The sequence below is a fragment of the Cervus canadensis genome, chromosome 27 (genome assembly GCF_019320065.1).
Source record: "Cervus canadensis isolate Bull #8, Minnesota chromosome 27, ASM1932006v1, whole genome shotgun sequence".
NCBI classification, from domain to species: Eukaryota; Metazoa; Chordata; class Mammalia; order Artiodactyla; family Cervidae; genus Cervus; species Cervus canadensis.
Window position 1 is genome coordinate 47,468,345 of NC_057412.1, and position 22,413 is coordinate 47,490,757.

The 22,413-nt window shown below is 40.3% G+C and overlaps 1 protein-coding gene across 11 annotated transcripts in view; it reads left to right on the forward strand.

Moving 5' to 3' along the window:
• The window catches only part of BBX (BBX high mobility group box domain containing), a 299,562-nt gene that overhangs the window by 72,631 nt on the left and 204,518 nt on the right, over positions 1-22,413 (forward strand). The window contains exon 1 of one of the 11 annotated variants that reach the window (XM_043448964.1): positions 6,001-6,249. The exons of the other annotated variants lie outside the window; for them this stretch is intronic. The gene's annotated coding sequence lies outside the window, so the exon portion shown is untranslated. Of the gene's footprint in view, positions 1-6,000; positions 6,250-22,413 lie in introns of those variants that run through there. 11 annotated transcript variants of the gene reach the window in all.

Genomic DNA, 22,413 nt, shown 5'->3' on the forward strand with positions numbered 1-22,413 from the left:
ATGAGCAAAACCTGGAACTTCTTTTGTGGAATCTTACAGGGTAGTGAGGTCCACGTCGCACGAGAGTCACCAGCGGCACATGCAGGGGACACATGCAGCGCAGCCTGACTCTGCTGGAGGCAAAGAGGTAAACTGAGATGCCTGGCGATCCCTTGGAGTGAAAAAAAGCAGTTTTTAGATTTAGACAGATGGTATAGAGAAAATAATGTAGTTGAAAAGCCCGAAACAGTTATCCAGAGGAACTCAGAAATAATATGCCATGAGCATGAAAGCATGATTTGCCTCAGGAATAGGATTGTGTGTAGTAGTTGAAGACAACATGTTGTTGGGCTCTGATACTTTCAGAGGTAAATGGTTTTCACTGTGCCTGTTTCAGGTCACCAATGAGAGCTGATTAAATTGATCACATTCCCCTACCCCCACACCCCCTGGATCAGTTCGGTTCAGTCCCCCAGTCGTGTCCGACTCTTCGCAACCCCATGGATCACAGCACGCCCGGCCTCCCTATCCATCACCAACTCCCGGAATCTAATCAGACTCATCTCCATCGAGTTGGTGATGCTATCCAGCCATCTCATTCTCTGTCGTCCCCTTCTCCTCCTGCCTTCAGTCTTTCCCAGCATCAGGGTCTTTTCAAATGAGTCAGCTCTTCACATCAGGTGACCAAAGTATTGGAGTTTCAGCTTCAGCATCAGTCCTTCCAGTGAACACCCAGGACCGATCTCCTTTAGGATGGACTGCTTGGATCTCCTTGCAGTCCAAGGGACTCTCAAGAGTCTTCTCCAACACCACAGTTCAAAAGCATCCATTCTTCAGTGCTCAGCTTTCTTTATAGTCCAACTCTCACATCCCTACATGGCTACTGGAAAAACCATAGCCTTGAGGAGATGGACATTTGTTGGTAAAGTTATGTCTTTGCGTTTTAATATGCTGTCTAGGTTGGTCATAACTTTCCTTCCAAGGAGTAAGCGTCTTTTAATTTCATGGCTGCATTCACCATCTGCAGTGATTTTGGAGCCCAAAAAAATAAAGTCTGACACTGTTTCCATTGTTTCCCCATCTATTTGCCATGAAGTGATGGGACCGAATGCCATGATCTTAGTTTTTTTATTTTTGAGCCAAGAAAAATGCAAGAAAGAAAAATGGCTGTCTGAGGAGGCCTTGCAGATAGCTGTGAAAAGAGAAGCAAAAAGCAAAGGAGAAAAGGGAAGATATACCCATTTGAATGCAGAGTTCCAGAGAATAGCAAGGAGAGATAAGAATGCCTTCCTCAGTGATCAGTACAAAAAATAGAGGAAAACAATAGAATGGGAAAGACTAGCGATCTCTTTAAGGAAATTAGAGATACCAAGGGAACATTTCATGCACATATGAGCACAATAAAGGACAGAAATGGTGTGGACCTAACAGAAGCAGAAGATATTAAGAAGAGGTGGCAAGAATACACAGAAGAACTGCACAAAAAAGATCTTCATGACCCAATCACGATGGTGTGATCACTCACCTAGAGCCAGACATCCTGGAATGTGAAGTCAAAGTGGACCTTAGGAAGTGTCTAGAGAGGCCGCCAAGAGTGAACGGCAGTTCAGAGTGTGAGCCCCGAGTCAGGCTCCTGTGCCGCAGCGCGAGCTGTTTCACTTCCTAGATCTGTGACCCTAGGCAGCCTGCCTTACCTCCCTAGGACGGTCTTTCCTGATTCATAAAACAGGAGTGATTATAATACTATCCACTGTGCCGTAGAATCATTAGGAAAATTAGATGGATTAAGATGCATCCCATAATGGACTCAAACTATGTGAGTTGTTATTATTTAGTAAACTCAAGTTTGTTACTGGTGGGGTGCCAAAGATTGCTAATGTGCTGTCCTTCTTAATCCCCACAACAACCTTATTGGTGCTTGTTAGTACCTTTTACAGATGAGGAAATTGAGCTTTAGAAAAGTTAAATAACTTACCCGGGGTCTGGATTCAGCCTCTGATCTGTGCTATTCCAGGACACCTGCTCTTTGGACTAAAACCGTGATGTCCATGGGAGACAGAGGACAGAGCAGGACTGCCTGCCCCTATAGCTTCTCACTGCAGTTGGGACTTCACCAGCAGTTTCAGAGGGGCAAGTGCACGTACCAGGGAGCTTTGCGGAACTGTCCGTCTGCAGAATTGAGTTCTAGGTCTGGCTTTCATTTGTGATCTTGAGCAAATCACGTAAATACCTTTGAAGGTCAGTTCTTATAATCAGTAGCCAGGAAATAATAGTAAAATTGCTTAAAGGGTCAAGTGAAACTGTGACAATACTAACCACATAATAATTCATGGAACAGAATAAGTTGACCCTCTGGATGTTTTAAATAGAGCAGGTAATATCAGTTAAGTTTTTAAAACCTTATCTTCCCTTTGATGCTGTTTGAATTTTATTTGCAACTTTTCAAAGTGTGAGGCTTATTTTGTTCTTCTGGGAATGAACCTAGGGTTCTAGGGCGCTCAATGGACCAGTAGCTTAGGAACTGAAGTTCTGGACTGCCAAGCACCATAATAATAAAAACATTTAGGGAACATATAAGTAATAAAAGCAACATATTTCTGTGTATTGGTAGTTGGGAGGGTGATGGGTTTGGTAATAAAATGAATGAGGATCATATCTTAAAGATATGTTAGAAAGGAGATTGAGGTTTGTTACAATAGCAGATTGAGGTTTTGGATGGAACACATAGACTTATGTCTTTCTATGTATTACTCAGCCATCCAGCAATATCAGTGATCCAGAACTCATATGGCCCCTGGAAATAAATGTCACTAACTTCATGAATTTTATAGAAGACATCTATCTCTTACTTAAACCATTTTTATCAGTTTAAAAAAAACAGATCTAGTTAGCTTTTTTGACTGATTTCCACAGTTAGAATGAAGAGAGGAGCTTCATGCAAGCACTCATAGTGAGAACATATGTTTTCTTGGTGTGAAAATTTCAAGTAAAGCATGTTCACTTCTGTGAACTCATCTCTGTTTTGTGAGATAGTTTAAGAAAGTGAGATTAACTTATTTTTATAGGGGAGAAAGTTGGAGGTCACAGTGTTTTAGAACCTTGACTTAGGGGTTGGCATCTTATGATTCCTGGACCAGGAATTGAATCCACATCCCCTCACTTGCTGGCAGAAATGCAAAATGCCAAACAGGAAGAGCAGAAAAAGCCTTGGTTAAGGGCATTATATGAATTCTCTGCAGAGTTGGTGTTAATAATTATCTGGGAAACATTAATAAGTGGTTAAATCATGTTGGTGTAGTCTAAGAAGAGGTCCCGACTTCTTTTGAGAAGATTTTCATTTATAGCAGCTTTAAATTAGGAGACAGAACTGGTGTGGGACTTAACGAATATAACCACAGATAACTGGAAAATTTAGTTGTTCCAGGTGGCTTGTTTCCTGAGATTCTAGATTGCTGTTCTTTCTGTTTTATTTATTTATTTTTAAAGTCTGTAGTAATAGTTGGAAGGTGCTATGAGATGGAAGAAAGGTGCATAATTGTCATCAGTTGTAAATATTAACATTTCTTAATAAAATTAGCATAGCCTTTTAAAATATATTTACTTGAATCAAATACTATAGCTGTTTAGGGCTTCCCTGGTTAGCTCAGACAGTAAAGAATCTGCCTGCAATGCGGGAGACCCAGGTTCAATCCCTGGGTTGGGAAGATCCCCTGGAGAAGAGAATGGCTATCCACTCCAGTATTCTTGCCTGGGAAATCCCATGGACAGAGGAACCTGGTGGGCTCTAGTCCATGAGGTCACAAAGAGCTGGACACGACTGAGTGTCTAACACTTAAAACTTACCTCTATCCATTTGAAGCTACTCTCTAACAGTCAGATTTTAAAGTGTTTGTTTTTATCCTTGAGGTCTTTATTACTCTACCTTTCCCTCTAAATTTTATCCTTTCGTATTATTACATTAAAAAAATATATTTTTGATCACCCCGTCTTACTTCTGGTGACAGAATTTAACTTACTGTGATAATAAGACTTTAGGTAATTTTTAAACTTACTAGTTGTTATTAGTACATAGTTGATCGAAATAACTTGTGAATTACAAACTTTGATAAATAATATTAGAGATGAACGTTCTTTACTGGAAATTTATCACTACACTATTGCTGCTTTTCTTCTGGTTAGTTCATTTGTCAGCATATGAATGTTATTAATTGCAGAAAGAGTTGAGCATACTGTTCATTCTTTCTAATATATACACTGTGAAGCGTTGTTTACACGGATCTGTTGATGAGGATTAGAGTATTAATATGGCAGAGTCACTCAGCTCTTTGAACTCCTCCTCAGTTATTTCAGAACCACCGTGCTCTGTCATTTAAAGTTGTCTAAGGGTTTCCCAGCTGACAGCCAAATTAGGCCCTCCTCCAATTTTCTTTCAAGCAGAAAACTGGCACACCCCACCTGAGTTGCAAGAGAAGAGTGATTAGGGTTTTCACTACCAGTATTTCTCATTGTCTCCTTAGGTCCTGCTCAGAGGTTCTTTCTTAGCGCGAGCAGGGCCACAGCGTGACGTGGCGATGAGCAGCTGTGTGCCTCGATTTTGGGTGGGAGGAGGGCGACGGGAAAGGAGTGGGAGGGGCAGGTGATCCTGCTTTCCAGGGGCCTTCTCCGGCAGATCAAGGGCACTTAGAAGGGCTCATCTGGAAATTGATTTATCATCTATGTGTCTGCAGACCTTTCATACCCTTTAGAACGATAGGCACTTCTAGGAGTTGCCTATCCTAATTTGAAGACTGTTGTCCTAGTAACCAGTTATATTATGAGCTCTTAATTAAAAAAAATCTCCCCCTTGGTGTTTGTGTGTGTGCACGCACCCGTTGCATGAGCATTCTTTAAACTTAGAACACTGCTGACCAAGGTAAATAGTTTATGCTGTCTAGGATAATGTTAAAAGTCTTAATTGCTTCTAAGCATCTGTTTATAAATCAAGTTTATAAATTGTCCTTTACCGAACATGAATCTTCACAGTCCTCATTCTCTACAAATTCTCCAGGTCGGGATTAACAATCGAATTGCCTGTAACTTTTCCCCCTATACAACTTTTTGCTAATCCTACTCATATTTACTCACACGTTGGCAAAGCATATTTTAAATAGTTCAGTATAAGAAATTATGCGCAGTTTTGAGTAAATAAGAAACAAACGGTGACAGATTACTTTTTATCCTCGATTTGTTTCTTTTGCTTCTCAATTCATAAAATTACTACATGAGACTTCAGATGTAATTTATATTAACTCTTTCCCTTTACAGAAAATGAAACCAGAGAGACTAAACCAATTGTTCAAGGTCATTGAGGTGGTATTAGAATAGGAGAACCCGTGTCTCCTAATTCGCATTACTGTACCTTTTGCTACATCATACCTTCTGCTGCCTTTTGCAAAATTGCATTCCTTACCTCCATCCTATGTAATATTATTTCTCCTGGGGACTGATTAGCTTTTATCGACTCAGCATTTTTTTTTTTTTTTAAGACAGAGAGGCATTTACTCTTTCATTGAAGACTTTTCTCAAAACTAAAATACCCCTTATCCCCTGGCAAATATTTTCTGCTGCACAGTAGGATGCAACTAGGCGAGCCGGGGGCCCCACAGGCCCAGGGCAGGGTCACGGGGTTGTGGGGGGCAGGGAGCGCATGCTAACAGGTCAGAGTAGGGGTGGATTGGCAGAGCGGGGCTGGTGGGAGGTGGGAAGCTTACATCATTTCCCTGCAACTGGGCTCTGGCAAGGCCGTAAGGCCTCACTTTCCCCTGTGTAATAGTTTACCAGATTGCCAGAGATTCGTAAAAGAAAGAAAAGGTATGGCAGGGCCGATGCTCACCCTTCTCATAAATCTGTGCTATAAGATGAAACTGTCAATAAGTAACTAGAACTAGCCAGGACTGTCTGTGCTTCGCTCTCCCCCAGCTGAGTTCCTTTCTGCTCCGCCCCATCCCTGCTCTCTCTGCTGCTCAGATCAGCTTCCTGCTTCTCATGAAGGCTGTTCTCCTGTAAAGCTGGTCAGCTTTCACTGAAAGCATTATATTCATAAGTCTGAGTCAGGTTTTGTGGAAGTATTGTGGGTTTGGTTTTCTTTGGGGGATGGAGGAGGAGGGAAGAATTAAAAAAAAAAAGGAAGGGGCAGGCTGAAAAAGCAAAATCATCATGAATTTTGTTGTCACATCGTGCCGGTGTTATAAGCAGCTCTATAGACTGCCGCACTGAACATTTCTGTGAGAGGTATGTGCTTGAAAAATGCAAAGGTGACTCTGGGCTGGGGAGCACACTGTCCGCCCAGCAGCTGCTCAGATGGCGCTAAGGTCGTAATTCTTTCTAGCGTTTTGATGCAGAAAGGGCAGTCGTTACTTGGAACGTGGTACAGTTAGCCAGCTATTGGTAAAATGTTAACTGTCTGCTTGGTCCCCACACCAGGACTCCTGAGATTCTCCTTTAGCTCGAATCCAGCTATCCAAATCCACAGCATTATACCAGGCTCTTTTGGTGGTGGTTGTAAACAAGGGTGATGATCTTTCATACTTCTCTCATTATTTAGAAACCTGATGACAGAGATTAATGAGAAAGACTTGGAGTAGCCTAGACGAAGCTTCGGATTCATTTGGAGCATTGACAGATGGCAAAAGTAAAAGGAAATGGTTGGTGATTTACTTGTGACCTAAAGTGAAAGTTTTAAAGTTTAGAGGGTATGTTATATCTAAGTGGAAAAGCCTGGAGGGCTAAATTTAAAATTTAGACACATAACCCCACCCACTACAAGTGATTGCAAGACCAGTATTAAGACCAGAAGGCTCTGGATGTATCTTTTTCAAAGGAGGTTAGGAAATGTGTATAAATGCCTGTTTAGTGGTCTAAACAGTGGCATCTGTTAAGTGGTCAGAAGAATAGGATTAAGAATAAAAATATAACCAACACTGAAGGAAATGTGGAGGACTGTATATTGGTTACAAAAAATGCAGGCTATTATGTTATAAAATATTTTAGAAAAATATTTAAGGTAGGAAAAGAGAACATTTTATTATGTACATCGGATAAGCTACTTGTGACAGAATTCATTCAGACTACGAAGGAGGTCCTGCTTAATTTTAAGAATTACTGTGTCATGAAAGAAACTTGAATATTATTATTATTAGCTAATATTAATATTATTAGCTGATATTATTAGCTAATTTTAAATTTATTTTACAAAATTTTGGAATTAAATTGTTTAAATTTATCAACATAAAACATGCCAGTACTATTGTTCTTCTCCACAAAAATGGTAATGCTTAAATCACTGAAGACCGTTATTCATGAATAGAAAAGACTAGCTATTATAATGCAACCTAAATTCTTCTCCTTAAGAGACGGTGCCATTTAAACTTTATTTCTTCTCAAATATTTGCAAAGAGAGCTAATCTTCATGGTCATATGGGATGATGTCAGTAAGTTAAACCTAATACAGGCTTCTGAGAAGGAATTCCCTCTGTCCTCTCCCACACACAGACAGGTGGCCACCCTGGTATTCACCTTGCCCATTGTCAAGTGCAGCTTCACGTTAGAAACCCCTGGAGAGCTTTCAGAAGCTCCCCTTGCCCAGGCCCAACCCCAGGAATTCTGCTTTAATTGGCTGGGCGTGGGGCCTGGGCATTGATAGATTTGAAACAGGTCCCAGGTGTGTCCTAGCGTGTAGCCTGAGTTGACAACAGCTGCATTACCTGACTGTCCCCGCCGCTGGAGCAGCCCGTTCTGTGTTGGGTGCTGTTTGTATGACGCTGGGTCTGCTCTGCTGTGTGTTCGGTTAGGTCTGAACCTTGTAGCAGCTCATCAGATATTTAATCTCTCTTCCCCAAGGCTTAGCTTTTCCAAGAGAACTAGTCTTAGTTTTTCCGTCTCGGGGGGCTTTTCTCCTAGGCCCTTGCCCATTCAGGCTACTCCCTGTGATGGAATTGCGTTTGTTTTGTGAGGATCACTCTTGCATAGGGTGTCCTGGGGACAGAGCCCACCATTCTAGAAGTGCGGTGCCCCGCTCAGGATGCAGAGAATACGGTAAAGCGGTACCTCTCTTGTTCTGGACATCACACTTCTGTTGTTGGTGGCTAAGCTCATGTTAGTGCTTTTGGCAGTCATAACGCGCTGTTGACTCACGTTGACCTCGAAGTCAGCTCAAGCTGCTTCTTCACATGAACTGTACTTAAGTCAGGCCTCTTCTCCTCTATGCGTAATACATTTTTTTTTTTTAATTCCACTCTAGTACCAGGGTTTACATTTATACTTTGGAAACCTAAGAAGGAAACCCAATGAATCAGTTCTTCATACAGGGAAAGGGGTATATTCGAATTGGATGCCAGAAGTATATTCTATGCATATAGCAGCGATTTTAAAGAGTGATTTAGGCCATTCATTTGAATCCACAGTTAAATTTAATCTTCTTAATTCAGTCCATCTTCCCATCATTTCTTCTGATTCATCACTCGGTGTTTGCTGTTCAAAGTTAGGATCCCATTTGACTGTGCAGCCTGTCTTAATGTTTGTATTCAACACTTGGTCAAATGCCTTTCCAAAATCAAAATACATGGGGGCATTCTCCTGAACCATTTGTGTGTATCTTTGTTTAAAAGAAAATGTGTTGAATGTGTCACGGCTTTCCTGTTTAATGACAGAAATGGAAGAAAATATTTTGCAGATGAGCAGGTGACTTGTCCAGGATCCCAGTTTGCCGCATTCAAGGCTGGAACCCAGACTCAGCTCTGCTGGTGGTGACTCCGGTGCTCCGGATCAGACCCCAAGAGCTGACGCCGCTTGTCAGGATAAGAATTCAGAGAAAACGGAAAGGAAATAAAGCCTCCATGGACGCTTCACTGTCTCTTTTGGGATATTTAATATTTAATCCCATAACGTATAGGCCAGTCAACTCTTGCTTTGTTATTCCTTTAGTGTTCTGCCCAAAGCAATAAAAGGAGGAATAAAGTGACTAGCCAGCATTCTAAATGAACTGCAGAGAATAGTATTCTCAGGAGTCTGGGCATCCTAACTCCCCTTGGAAAGTTTTTTCACCACCCATATTTATACACAGTGGATTGTGGTAGAGTAATGTCACGTTGTTCATACTGCATTACAGCGTGGGGAATATTAAATGAAAGGCATATGTAGCTTGACTTTTAATTTTGCAGTTGAAGAAACAGACCCAGACACCAAACACTGTAGCCAGAGTGCTTAGCAGTGTATTTAGTACATAGTATGTACTTAGTAAATACCCAGATATGGCTCAGCTTTCTTCAGTGTTGTTTTCTTCTCCACGTAGGAATTGGATTTTTCCCTTTCGTCTCCCCAGCTTTGCCCTTGGGCATTTATTTCCTTAAAACTGTTGAAATGGAACAGATTTTTCAAGAATACCTATTACTTTAGAAAAGCTCCAGTGATGGAGTAAAAAGCTCGGATAACCAGGTTTATTTTTCGTGGTTTTTGACTTTTAGGAAAATAAGCTCCTTTCCTCCCCCTTGAAAAATTGATTTTAAAAAATTGAGTTTTTTTTTTAAAAAGAGAGGAGCTCTCAAGGAATGAATAGCCTAGGGCCAGTCTGTATACATTTAGCCTGAATGTGCACATCTTGATTAGGATCCAATGAAAACTGATGCTCACAAGGCTGACCCTACCGTATGATAAGACCTATGCAGTCAGCAGTGATTTAATTATGTTCACTATATTGTACTTCCTAAAGCAAGAAAGTATTCCTTAATACATCTTAGGAAGGTTTGCAATAGCAGTAGTTGAAACAAAAAGGCCTCATAAGTAAATTTAGTCAATCAGACCAACCTGCCCCTCCAGCCTTTCGGTAATTATAGGTTTGATTGTATGTCCTCCTTCACAGTTTGGAAACACCCAGCTTTATTCACCTGAGGCTGGCAAAAGAGGAGCAGTAAAACCCCGGATGGAGGAGGAAATGGCAACCTACTCCGGTGTTCTTGCCTGGAGAATCCCACGGACAGAGGAGCCTGGCAGGCTGCGGTCCACAGGGTCGCAGGAGTCGGACACGACTTAGCAACTGAACCACCACCTCTGAACCCCTTGGGAAGCTGCACTTTTGGAGCATCCCTGGCTTCCTTTGCAAACCTACTCAGTAGTCCCAAGTTCCTATTTTGTAGGCATATTTTACATCAATTAATAGTGGTTGTGTTTTTACATGGCTATTCTTATCTCATAGTCTGAAATCCATTCTCATGACCCATTCTTTATTTTTATGCTTCATAATGCTGCTTGTAACTAGGTTTTTTAAGAGGAGATGAGGATGTAAATGTGTAAAGAACTATGAACCAGTATATATGAACTATACAGAAGCACAGTTGAAAACTGTAATATGACAAATAGATGAAGGTATGATTACTAGAGGAATTAGTTAATTTCTTGAGTAGTACTCAATTCAAAGTGTCCATGTGTAGTTTTATATCAACATGGGATATTGAAAAAAAAAAAACATGAAATTGGGAAATAGAGATTCAATACTTCCTGTTGTAGAATTTTAAAACGTAAAGATCTAAACCCTAACCTTTCTAAATTACTATTCAGAAAGAGCTTATAGACATATATTTTCTAAAGCTTCATAAAAATTTCTTTTTACATGGCATATCCCAATGGTTATTTTGCTAAGTTTTTTCCTTTATTGTTGATTTTATCATTATTAAGAGACCAAAGTCAAGCTTAGCAAATTTTAGAAAGAAATTTAAACTTTAGGTTCAAATTGTAGGTATTTATTTACAAAACATGTGTGGCTTTTTACACAGCAAACTTAACTGCTGAGTGTGTGTGTGTGTGTGTGTCTGTGTGTGAAGTTGTCCTTAAAGCCCATAAAAAGGCAAAGAAGAATTGCAAGAAAATAGTGCATTGGTTGCTGAATTACTCATAATGAATAAGTCTGTCTTGGTCTCTTCAGGTTGTTGTAACAAAATACCACAGACCAGGTGGCTTATAAGTAAAAAACATTTATTTCTCATAGTCCTGGAGTTTGGCAGTCCAGAATGAGGGTGCCAGCGTGGCCAGATGAAGGCCCTCCTCTGGACTGCCGGCTTCTCGTATCCTCCCATGACAGAATGGCCAGTTGTGCATGCATGCTCAGTTGCTTCAGTCATTTCTGACTCTTTGCAGCCCTATGGACTGTAGCCCGCCAGGCTCCTCTGCCCACGGGATTCTCCAGGCAAGAATACTGGAGTGGGTTGCCATGCCCTCCTCCAGGGATTGAACCTGCATCTCCTACATCTCCTGCATTGCAGGTGAATTCTTAGCCACTGAGCCACCTAGGAAGCCCCAAATGGCCAATTAAAGGGCACTAATTCTATTCATGAGGACTCAAGCCTCATGACTTGTTACCTTCCAAAGGCCCCACCTCCTAATAGTATCACGTTGGGTATTAGGATTTCAGCACATCTATTTGGGGTGGGGGAAAACACCAACATTTAGACCACAGCATTCTACTGCTGCCTCCCCAAAATTCATGAATTTCTTACATGCAGAATGCATTCATACCATCCCAGTAGCCCCAGCATCTTCACTGGTTCCAGCACTGACTCAACAATCTAAATTCCAAAGTCTCATCTAAATATGATCTACGTCAAGTATGAGTGAGATTCAAGGAGTGAGTCATCTGGGGCAAATTCACCTTTAGTTGTGAGCCTGTGAAATCAAACAAACTATGTGCTTCACCAGCAGTGGTGGGATGGGCAGAGAGTTAAACACTCCCACTCTAAGAGGGAGCAATAGGAAAGAAAACCGTAAGCAAGTCAGAACCCAACAGGGCAAACAGCCTTAAATCTTGTCTCAAGAATAATCTTCTTACACTTGATGCTCTGCTTGCCAGGCCCACTTAACATGGGCCCTCTTACTGGACACGCGAGAGCCTCCCTGCCTCCGTAGCTTTGCTGAGCGCATCCCCGCAGCATCCCTCTCAGGCAGGAATAGTCCCTGTGGCTCTGCTGGTTTAGAGTCGAGGGAACTTGCATCCCTTCCCCACCGCTTTGCTGAGTGTTGCTCCCGTGGAGGTCTCTGTGTTGGCCTTCTTTGCTTGCCCTCTGCTTGGGTCTTGTGCCTGTAGCTCCAAATAAAGGCTCCATTCTTGGAGATCTTGATGAAGATAGCTGCTTCCCAACAGCTCTGCTGGGGAGGGGTCTGGCTCCCATGGCTTTGGCTGGGAGTCTTCTGACTTGTTGAAACCTAGGTGATGCCCTTCCCGCTTTTGAAACTGGTGATCTGTGAATCACCTTGTCTGTTTAAAAAAGCATAAATTTACTTTTGGCGGGCGGGGTCTTTCTTGCTGCACACAAGCTTTCTCTAGTTTCAGAGAGCTGGGGGCTACTTCCGAGCCGTGGTGCGTGGGCTTCTCATTGTGGTGAGGGAGCAGAGGCTCTAGGTGCACGGACTTCAGTAGTTGCGGCCCAGGGTCATTAGTTGTAGTTCAGGGTTCCTAGAGCTCAGACTTAGTAGTTGTGGCACACGGGCTTAATTGCTCTCTAATATGTAGAATCTTCCCGGACCAGGGAGTGAACCCGTGTCTCCTGCATTGGCAGTTGGAGACACTGCCGATGTCTGCCCACTGCTCCACTAGGGAAGTCCTTATCTTGTCTTAAATATCACACGTTTGAAGCAGAACAGTGCTATGGAATTTCAAGAAGTCTGACAACCAGTCTTTATTTGTTCCTGTCTCTTTCCCCTTGGATTCCAGTTGCAGTTGCTGAGGTGGCTGATTCAGTCTCCGGTTCACACACATACTCATCTTCTCATCAAAAACTTTCTTGGCCCCACCGTTAGTGGTCTCTCAAACATGCTTGCTCGTGTTTTGTACAAAGAATTAAGCTGCGAGTTTTCCAAATTTTAAATTTCTGCTTCTTTTTTGATTACAAATTCTGTCTTTGTCATTCTTTCTTCTTCATGTTTTACTGTAATATTCCAGGGAGCATTTTGCTTAGAACAAAATTTCAGCCAAATAGCCAGTTTTTTGTTGGATATGTCTATCTTCCACAGGATAGAACCACAAGTTCTGTCTTCCATAAAACACTCACACATGAGCACAATTTAGCCACGTTCTTTTCCACTTTTTAAGAAGGATTGCCTTGCCTTCAGTTTCCAATAACAGGCTCCTCATTTCCATTCGAGATCTCATCAGAATGGCCTTTACTGTCCCATCTTTCCACCATCATTCTGTTCAAGGCCACTTCGGAATTCTCTAGAAGATTGAGGCTTTCTCTGCGGCTCTTCTCTTCTTCTGAGCCCTCACCTGGATAGCTTTTAATGGTCTATTCACTGTCATGTAGGCTTTTTCTAGCCTGCACTTCAAAACTCTTCCAGCCTCTACCTATTACTCTCCATTCCAAAGCCACTCCACATTTTAGGTATTTGTTATAGCAGTACCACGCTGTCAGTACCAGTTTTCCATCTTAGTCAGTTCAGGGTACTATGACAGAATATCACAGACTGAGTGGCTTATAAACAACAAACATTTATTTCTCACAGTTCTGCAGACCAGAAATCTGAGATCACAGTCATAGTTTGACTATGAATGACAAAGCTTCTTACTAAAAGCATTATTATTACTGTATTTCATATTTAGAAAGGTCCAAAGAAAATGAATGTAAAAGTGTATCTAGGTCTAAAAGTGTATCTGTATCTAGGTCTAAATTAAATAATCCACCAAAGCAAATATATATGACTTGTGTATTGAAATGTGTTATTTATACCTTTGATATTATCTTTGCATAAATCTTAGAATTATTTGATTTTTTAAAATATTGAAACCCTTTAATTAGATTTATTTCAAGTTGTATAGGTATCTCTTTCATTATTCAATAAGGGACCTATCCTTATCTGAAGATTCAGGAAAACCCATCTTGGAAGAAGTAATGGATAAGACCCGATGAATAGATAATTAGGTAGACTGGGCTGGGGGTGGTGGGAGGAAATGCAGTGGGCCTGAGGTGAGAAAGAGCAGGATGTCTAGGAGAAACTAGAAGAATATTATAACTGGATTTTAGAAAAGAGCAAAAAAGGTAGAATCATTCAGGTGGAAATTAGGATATGCGAGATTTTTGTGTGCTTTGAGATTATATCCCAAGCCCAGTGTGTAAAATGGAAAGGTTTTCAGCTAGAGAGTGAGCCGTTCATATTTACTTTTTGTCCAGATCGGTTTGGTTGCTGCAGAAGGGGTGCTTTTGAGAGAGGCACAGGCAGGGATGCCAAAGTCTTTAGTCAAGGGATCAGTGGCTTAGTAGTAGTTTAGACCAGGTGGAGCAGTGAAGATGAGAAGTGGACTGATTTTGTGTTGTGTTTGGGAACTTGAATTAGCAGTGCTTTATGATTGAGTGGATGTGTGAGAGTGAGACAGAGGAAACCACATGGTAACAGTAGCTTCCGGTGCATTGCATGATACAGTGACAGCTACTGAAACAGGGGCAGCCCCAAGGGAAGCAGGTCTCTTGGCCGGACTTCAGAGGAGACGAATTGGCTTGAAATACAAATGTGGCAGTCATTGGCATAAGGTAATTGCCTCCAGAATGAGTGATGTTGGCCAAGGAGGAGTGTAGAGTGAGGGTAGAAGCTGGCTTGGTAACCCTCGTCCAAGGCCTTGCAAGGAGACCCATCACCGAAGGATTGAGAACATGAAGTACATACTGCTCACCTGCTTTTTATTTGTTATTGCTATATAGTTTTTTTAAGTAAACTTATTTCAAGATAATTGTCGATTCATGTGCAGTTATTGGAAATTATATCAGGAGATCCCATGTACGTTTTATTCATGTTCCCCTAGTGATAACATCTTGCAAAACTGATAAAATATCACAGCCAGAGTATCAACATATATACAGCCAACATGTAGAACATTTCCGTCTCCTCAAGGATCTCTGTGTTGCTTTTTGTATTGTCACATCCACTTTCCTCTTGCTCCCTCCCCTTTTATAATTGCTCGCAATTGCTAATCTGCTCCCCATTTGTCTAATTTTGTTACTTTAGCATGTTTATAGAAATAAAGTCATATAGTAAGTAGTCTTTTGAGATTGACTTTTTCATTCAGCATAATTCTCTGGAGATAAATGCAAGTTGTGAGTGCATCAGTACAGTTGACTCTTTAACAATATGGGTTTGAACTGCACAGGTCCACTAAAACATGGAATTCTTTTCCAGTAAATATGTTTCGCAGTATTACATGATCTGTGGTTGGTTGAAACCACGAAGGGTTGACTGTAAAGTTACACACAATTTTTAATTGTTCTTGGGAGAAGAGGGGTGAGCATCCCCTAACCCCTGCATTGTTTAAGGGTAAATTTCATCTGTTTACTAATTGGAATTTTTGCTTTTTTTACTGCTGTGTTCTGGGAGTTCTTTATATATTCCAGTTAATAGTTGTCAAATATGTGGTTGGCGTGTATTTCATCCCTGTCTGTACCTTATATTTTCATCTTCTTTGTAGAGTATTTGGCAGAGCAAAAGTTTTGAAGTTTGTTGGGATTCATTTGATCAGTTTTTCCTTTTATGGACTGTGTTTCTGTTGTCAAGTCCAGGAACTGTTCACCTAGCCCCTGTATTCTGAAGCCTTTCTAATTTTCTTCTCTGAGAGCTTCATGGTTTTGGGTTTTACTTTTAAGTTCATGAGTCATTGTGAGTTAATTTTTGTGTGAAGTGTGTTTCTTGGGTTGAGGTCCTTTCTTTGCTCTGGGTGCCCAGTTGCTCCAGCACCGTTGGTTTAGAAAGGCCACCCTTCGTCTGTTGAGTTGCTTTTGTGCCTTGGTCAGAAAAAAGGTAGGTGTATTTAAGTGGATCTGTTTCTGCTTCTCCATTCTGCATCACTGATCTGTTGTGTCTGCGTCTCCAGCAATATCATACATTCTTGATAATTACTGTAGCTACATATAAAGTCTTGAAATCAGATAGGCTGATTTTTTCACACTTCATTCTTCTTTTTCAAAATTATTTTAACTAATCTAAAACAGTTTATTCTAGTTCTGAAAGAACTAGAATAGACTTTATACAGAAAGTTCTAGACTTTGTATGAAGCCCAGACTAATCTTGTCTCCACTACATTTTCAAAAATCTTGCTGAGAATTTATTTTTAAGGAATTGTGTTAAATCTGCATATCAGTGTGGGGAGAATTTACATTTTGTATTATGTTTGGTATTCCATTTCTTGAACACAGTGTATCTCTTCATAAGATCTTTGATTATTTTTTTCATCAGCATTTTGTACTTTTCAGCATACATGCATTGGATATGTTTTTATTAGATTTATAATTAATTACTTCATTTTAAAAACTATTTGGTGGCTCAGGTGGTAAAAAATCTGCCTGCAATACAGAAGACCTGGGTTCAATCCCTGAGTTAGGAAGATCCCCTGGAGAAGGGCTTGACAACCCACTCCAGTATTCTTGCCTGGCGAATTCTGTGGGCACAGCCTGGTGGGCTACAGTCCATGGCGTCACAAAGAGTCGTATGTGACTGGGTGACTAACACTTTCACTTTTCACTTCATTTTAAAAAGTATTGTAAATGGTATTATATTTTTAATTATGTTGTCTACATGTTTACTTCTAGTATCTAAAAATGTTAATTTTGATGTCCATATGTTCATTGTTCATACATAAAAATATAATTGATTTCTGTATGTTGAACTTGTATCTTTTGACCTTATAAATTCATGTATTCATTTTAAAAATTGTTTTTGTAGATTCCTTGGGATTTTCCATATAGACAATTACATCTTCTGCAAACAGGGATAGTTTTATTTCTTTTTTCAGAACTATATTATTTTTCAGAGCTTCCCAGGTAGTTCATTTGGTAAAGAATCCACCTGCAATGCAGGAGACCTGAGTTTGATCCCTGGATTGGAAAGCTCCCCTGGAGGAGGGCAGAGCAACACATTCCAGTATTCTTGCTGGGAGAATCCCTCTGGACAGAGGAGCCTGGTGGGCTACAGTCCATGGGGTCACAAAGAATCAGGCATGACTGAGTGACTAAATACAGCATAGACCTTTTATTTCCTTTCCTTGATTTACTGCGCTGGCAGAACTTAGAGCTCTATATAATAAGAGTAATGAAAGTGGATATTTTTGCCTGTTGCTGATCTTAGGAAAAAAGGGATTTAATACGTTGGTGTTATAATGTTAGCTGTAGGTTCTTTTTAGATTCTCTTCATCAAACGAAGAAATCCTCCTTGATTCTTTTTACTTAAAGTTCTGTTTTTTTCAGTCATGAATGGATGTTGAATTTTGTTGAATATTTTTTCTGAATCAATGGATATGATCATATGATTTTTCTCTTTTTATCTGTTAATATGGTGGATTATATTAATTGATTTTTGAATATTGAACTATCCTTGCATTAAGTCTCTGGTTATATTATAGAATTCTTTTTATATATTGTTGAATTCTGTTTGTTAGTATTTTGTTGAGGATTCTTGCATCTATGCTAAAGAGGGATATTGATGTGAAGTTTTCTTTTTTGATATTATCTTTGTCTGGTTTTGGTATTAAGGTAATACCAAAATCATTTTTCTATTTTTAATATCATTGATTTCTTCTCTTTGTTGTTTCCTTAATTTCTGCTTATTTGGGTTTATTTGGATCTTTTTCAAGATTCTTGAGGTGAGAGTTTAAATTACTGATTTGAAAGATTTCCTTTTCCAAAAATAAAAGCATTTGGTGCTACTCATTCCCCTCTCAGCACCGCTTTTGCTAGTTCCCACAAATCTTGATGGGTTATATTTTCATCTTCATTCAGTTCAGTGTATTTTTCAAAAAATTTTCCTTGAGACTTTTGATTCATGGATTATTTATATTGTTAGTTTTCAGGTGTCAAAGAGTATTCCTGTTACTCTTTCTGCTAATGATTTCTAATTTGATTCTGTTGTGGTCAGAGAACATCCCCTTAAGATTTTAATTTCCTTTTTTAAAAATTTTATTTACTTATGTTTGTATGTATGTATGGATGGATGGATGTATTTTTGCCTGTGTTGGATCTTCATTCCTACATGGGCTTTCTCTAGCTTCAGAGAGTGGTGATTACTCTCCAGTTGCTGTGTGCGGACTTCTCCTTGCAGTGGCTTCTCTTAATGTGGAATATGGACTCTAGGTCCGCGGACTTCAGTAGTTGTGGCACATGTGGGCTCAAGAGCTGGGGTTCCTGAGCTCCAGAGCACAGGATCAGTAGTTGTGGTGCACCAGCCTAGTTGCTCCACGGCACGTGGGACTCTCCTGGTTCAGTTCAGTCGCTCAGTCGTGTCCGACTCTTTGCGACCCCATGAACCGCAGCACGCCAGGCCTCCCTGTCCATCACCAGCTCCCGCAGTCCACCCAAACCCATGTCCATGCAGTCGGTGATGCCATCCAGCCATCTCATCCTCTGTCGTCCCCTTCTCCTCCTGCCCCCAATCCCTCCCAGCCTCAGGGTCTTTTCCAGTGAGTCAGCTCTTTGCCTCATGTGGCCAAAGTATTGGAGTTTCAGCTTCAGCATCAGTCCTTCCAATGAACACCCAGGACTGACCTCCTTTAGGATGGACTGGTTGGATCTCCTTGCAGTCCAAGGGACTCTCAAGAGTCTTATCCAACACTACAGTTTAAAAGCATCAATTCTTCGGTACTCAGCTTTCTTCACAGTCCAACTCTCACATCCATACATGACCACTGGAAAAACCATAGCCTTGACCAGACAGACCTTTGTTAGCAAAGTAATGTCTCTGCTTTTTAATATGCTATCTAGGTTGGACCTAGACCAGGGATCAAACCTGTGTCTTCTGCATTGGCAGGTGGATTCTTTACCACTGAGCCACCAGGGAAGCCCAGGATTTTATGTTAAGTTTGTTGATGAGCTTGTTTTATGGTCTAGCATATCATCTCTCTTGGTATGTATTCCCTGGGCACTTGAGAAAGAATGTCATTTGCTGTTGTTGGGTCAGGTGTTCTATAAATGTTGGTTGGATCCTGTTGTTTGATGTTGTTGAGACCTTGTATATTCTTATTTTTTCTCCAGTCATTCTGAGAGAGGTTTGTCAGTGTCTCACACTCTGAATTTATCTGTGTCTTGTATCAGTTCTATATAAGTTTTGATTTTTACATATTCTATAGATCCACTATTAGTGTATACACATTTAGGACTGCTGTATCGTCTTGGGGGTGTGGCCCTTTTATCATGAGGCCCTTAATATCCCTGTCTGTGTCTGGTGATTTGCTCTGAAGTCTTCTTTTCTGATTAATATAGCACTCTTTCTTCATTTTGATTAATGTTTGCAGGATACACCTTTTCCATTCTTTTACTTTCAACCTACCTATGCTATTGTATTTGAACTGAGTTTTTTGTAGTATATAGTTATATCATGTTTTTTAACCCACTGCTAATCTGGTTTTTAATTAATGCATTTACTTCTACTTTCTTTATGTCCCTTTACTTCCTGCATTTATAATACAGTTGTCTTAAATACTTAACATACGTTTAGAACTGTATTAGATACTGTTAGAATTTGTTAAAACCATTGAAATTAATTTAGAAAAGTCAGGAGAAGAAGGAAAGCAGGTTGTGTTTACCCATATTTTTGCTTAGCATGTTCTTTTTCCTTCCTTATATTTTGAGGTTGCTTCTTTTATTTTTTTCCTTTATGCTTATTAGCATTCTTTAGCTGCTGTTTTTGACAAGGTCTGTTGGTGAAAGTTCTCTCATTTTTTCTTCCTCTGATCATGTCTTTATTTTCATTTCCTTCTTGAAGGATATTTTCACAGGCTATAGGATCCTAGGTTGACAGTTCTGTTTTTTTAGCTCTTGAAAAATTGCCACTGCCTTCTCACCTCCATGGTTTCTAATTTGATGACTGTGTGTCTTGGTATATGTTGCTTGCCAGATTTGACACGTTTTTAGCCATTATTTGTTTGTGTACCTTCCCTAACTTGCCCTTTTTTTCTCCTTCCTCCCTGGATTATAGTCACATGGATTTTAAAAGTTTGTTATTGTCATAGATCCCTGAGGCTCTGTTGAGAATTTTCAGACTTTTTTCTTTCTTTTGTTCCACTTGCATAATATCTATTGTTCTCTTTTCTAATTTCTTTTCTAATTTCACTGATTTCTTTCCTCTGTCCTGTCCACTCTGCCTTTGACCCCGTTCATTAAGTTTTAAATTTTGGTTATTGTTTTTCTCAGTTACAGAGTTTCCAGTTGGTTCTTTTTGATATTTTCAATTTATTTTCTGAGACATTTTATGTTTTCTTCTGTTTCAAGTATGTTTGCAGCAGCTCATTTAAACTTTTTTTTTTTTTTAAATAATAATTGCTTTAAAATCTTTGTTGGATAATTTTAATGTCTCATCTTTAACTTGTCATGTGTTTATTTTTATTCAAGTTGAGGCAGTCTTAGTTTTGGTATGTGAAATGACTTTCAGTTGAAACCTGGATATTTTGGGCATTATGTTGTGAATCTTTGGATCTTACATAAATTTCTTGGTTTAGTTAACTTACTCTGACACTGTTCTATCAGAGGTGAGGGATGACACCATCTTATTACTGCCAGAAAGGAAGAGAAATCTAGTTTTCCCCACTTGGCTGCCATTGACATCCAAGGCAGAGAAGGAATCTTTAGTACTTCCAGGCTGAGGTGGGAGGCCCCGTCCCTCACTCAGCTCTGAAGGTACCACTGCAGCTGGAACAGTCAGGAGTGTTTCACTGATACTTTACACATGGTCTCCTCTGGCACCAAGGGGCAGGGTTCTGGTGGCCTCTTTGCTGCTGGGTAGTAGTCAGAGTCCTGGTGTGTCTTCATGGGCCTCTTCTGATGCCACCCAAGTGGAGAGAAAGAGAGAAACACTGTTACCACTCGGGGGATAATGGAAGTTATCTGTCTGCACATGATCGCCATTGACTCTGTGTATGCAGGAGGAGAGGGAGGGCTTGGACGTGTTCCTGTGAGTGAAAATCCCAGCTCCCTCCGTGCACTTCTGACGCCACTCCATTGTGGTGGTCAGGGGCCGTAGTTTTTCCTGTCATATTTATCTCATGTGGTGCAGTCATTGTGTAAAAATTTTCTCTCCATAGGCTTTCCTGGTCCTTTAGATCTGGCTTTTGTTGGGACTTCTTTGTCTGCACCTCACTGGCATTTCTTTGTTTCTGGCTTCTTCAGTTTCAAGTCTAGGATGTATAGGGTGAAAAGAAGATCCAGGGGACTCAACACTGTGTTGTCCCTTGGGTCTTGAAGTCCCAAACTAGCTTGCCTTTATTTCTTCCTTTCAGAGTTTTCTTATATAATGTGCAGTGTTTTTAGTTGGGCTTCCCCAGTAGCTCAGCAGTAAAGAATCTGTCTGCAATGAAGGAGGCATGGGTTCCATCCCTGGGTAGGGAAGATCCCCTGGAGGGGAGGGCATGGCAACCCACTCCAGTGTTCTTGCTGGGAAATACCATAGATAGAGGAGCGTGATGAGCTGCAGTCCATGGGGTGGCGAAGAGTCGGACACGACTGAGGCAGCTGAGCGTGCAGGGAGAGCAGTAGGGATGAGTATGTTTGTACCACCTTTTCTGGAAATAAAATTCCCTCACCTTTTTTCTTAATGTGACAGAGAAGGTGAAAACACTGCATGGATGGTATTATAGAGAACATGGCTTGGAATTTCCAGGTGGAATTATTAACATTGGAATGGGACTTCCAGAGACAGATTCTTAGCAGAGGTAATTCAGATGATCCTTCAGGTTCCTATATATCCTCAGAAGACCTGAGTTGCTGGCTGGTGACTGAGAGTGACACAGTGTTTGAATTTTCTTGCCATATGCTATTTTGGTCTTGATTTTGTATGTATAGTAGGACAAGAAGCATATTGGGTAAGATTATACCTTTGTAAGTCATTTTCAGCTCTTACACTGTTTAGTGGATTGCACTGGATTTTAGTATAATGGGCCAAATGTCCTTTCAGTCAGTAAATTGATACCACCATCTCTTACAGATGCTGTAATAAATATTCCCACAATTTTATTTTTTTGCTTCTTTTTTAAATTTTGGGCTTAAATTTTTTTTTAAGTTTTTAGATTAACTGACAATAAAATTGGCTTTTGGTGTATATAGTTCTATTTGTTTTAAAACACAAATAGATTTTATGTAGGGCTCAGGGTTCACACTTATCAAGTTCTATTCCCCGCCCTGCCCCGCCATTCCAGCTTTTCTTATGTGGCATGTAGTCATACTCTTCTCCCAGCCCCAACTTCTGACAACATTGTTTTTATCTGCATTGCAATAGTTTGGTCTTTTGGAGCATGCAGTATAAGTTGAATCATACAGTTTATAGTCTTTTTTTTTTTTTTTTTTCATGAAGGAGTGCATTTTATTTATTTTTTTTTAATTTATTTTTTTTATTAGTTGGAGGCTAATTACTTCACAACATTTCAGTGGGTTTTGTCATACATTGATATGA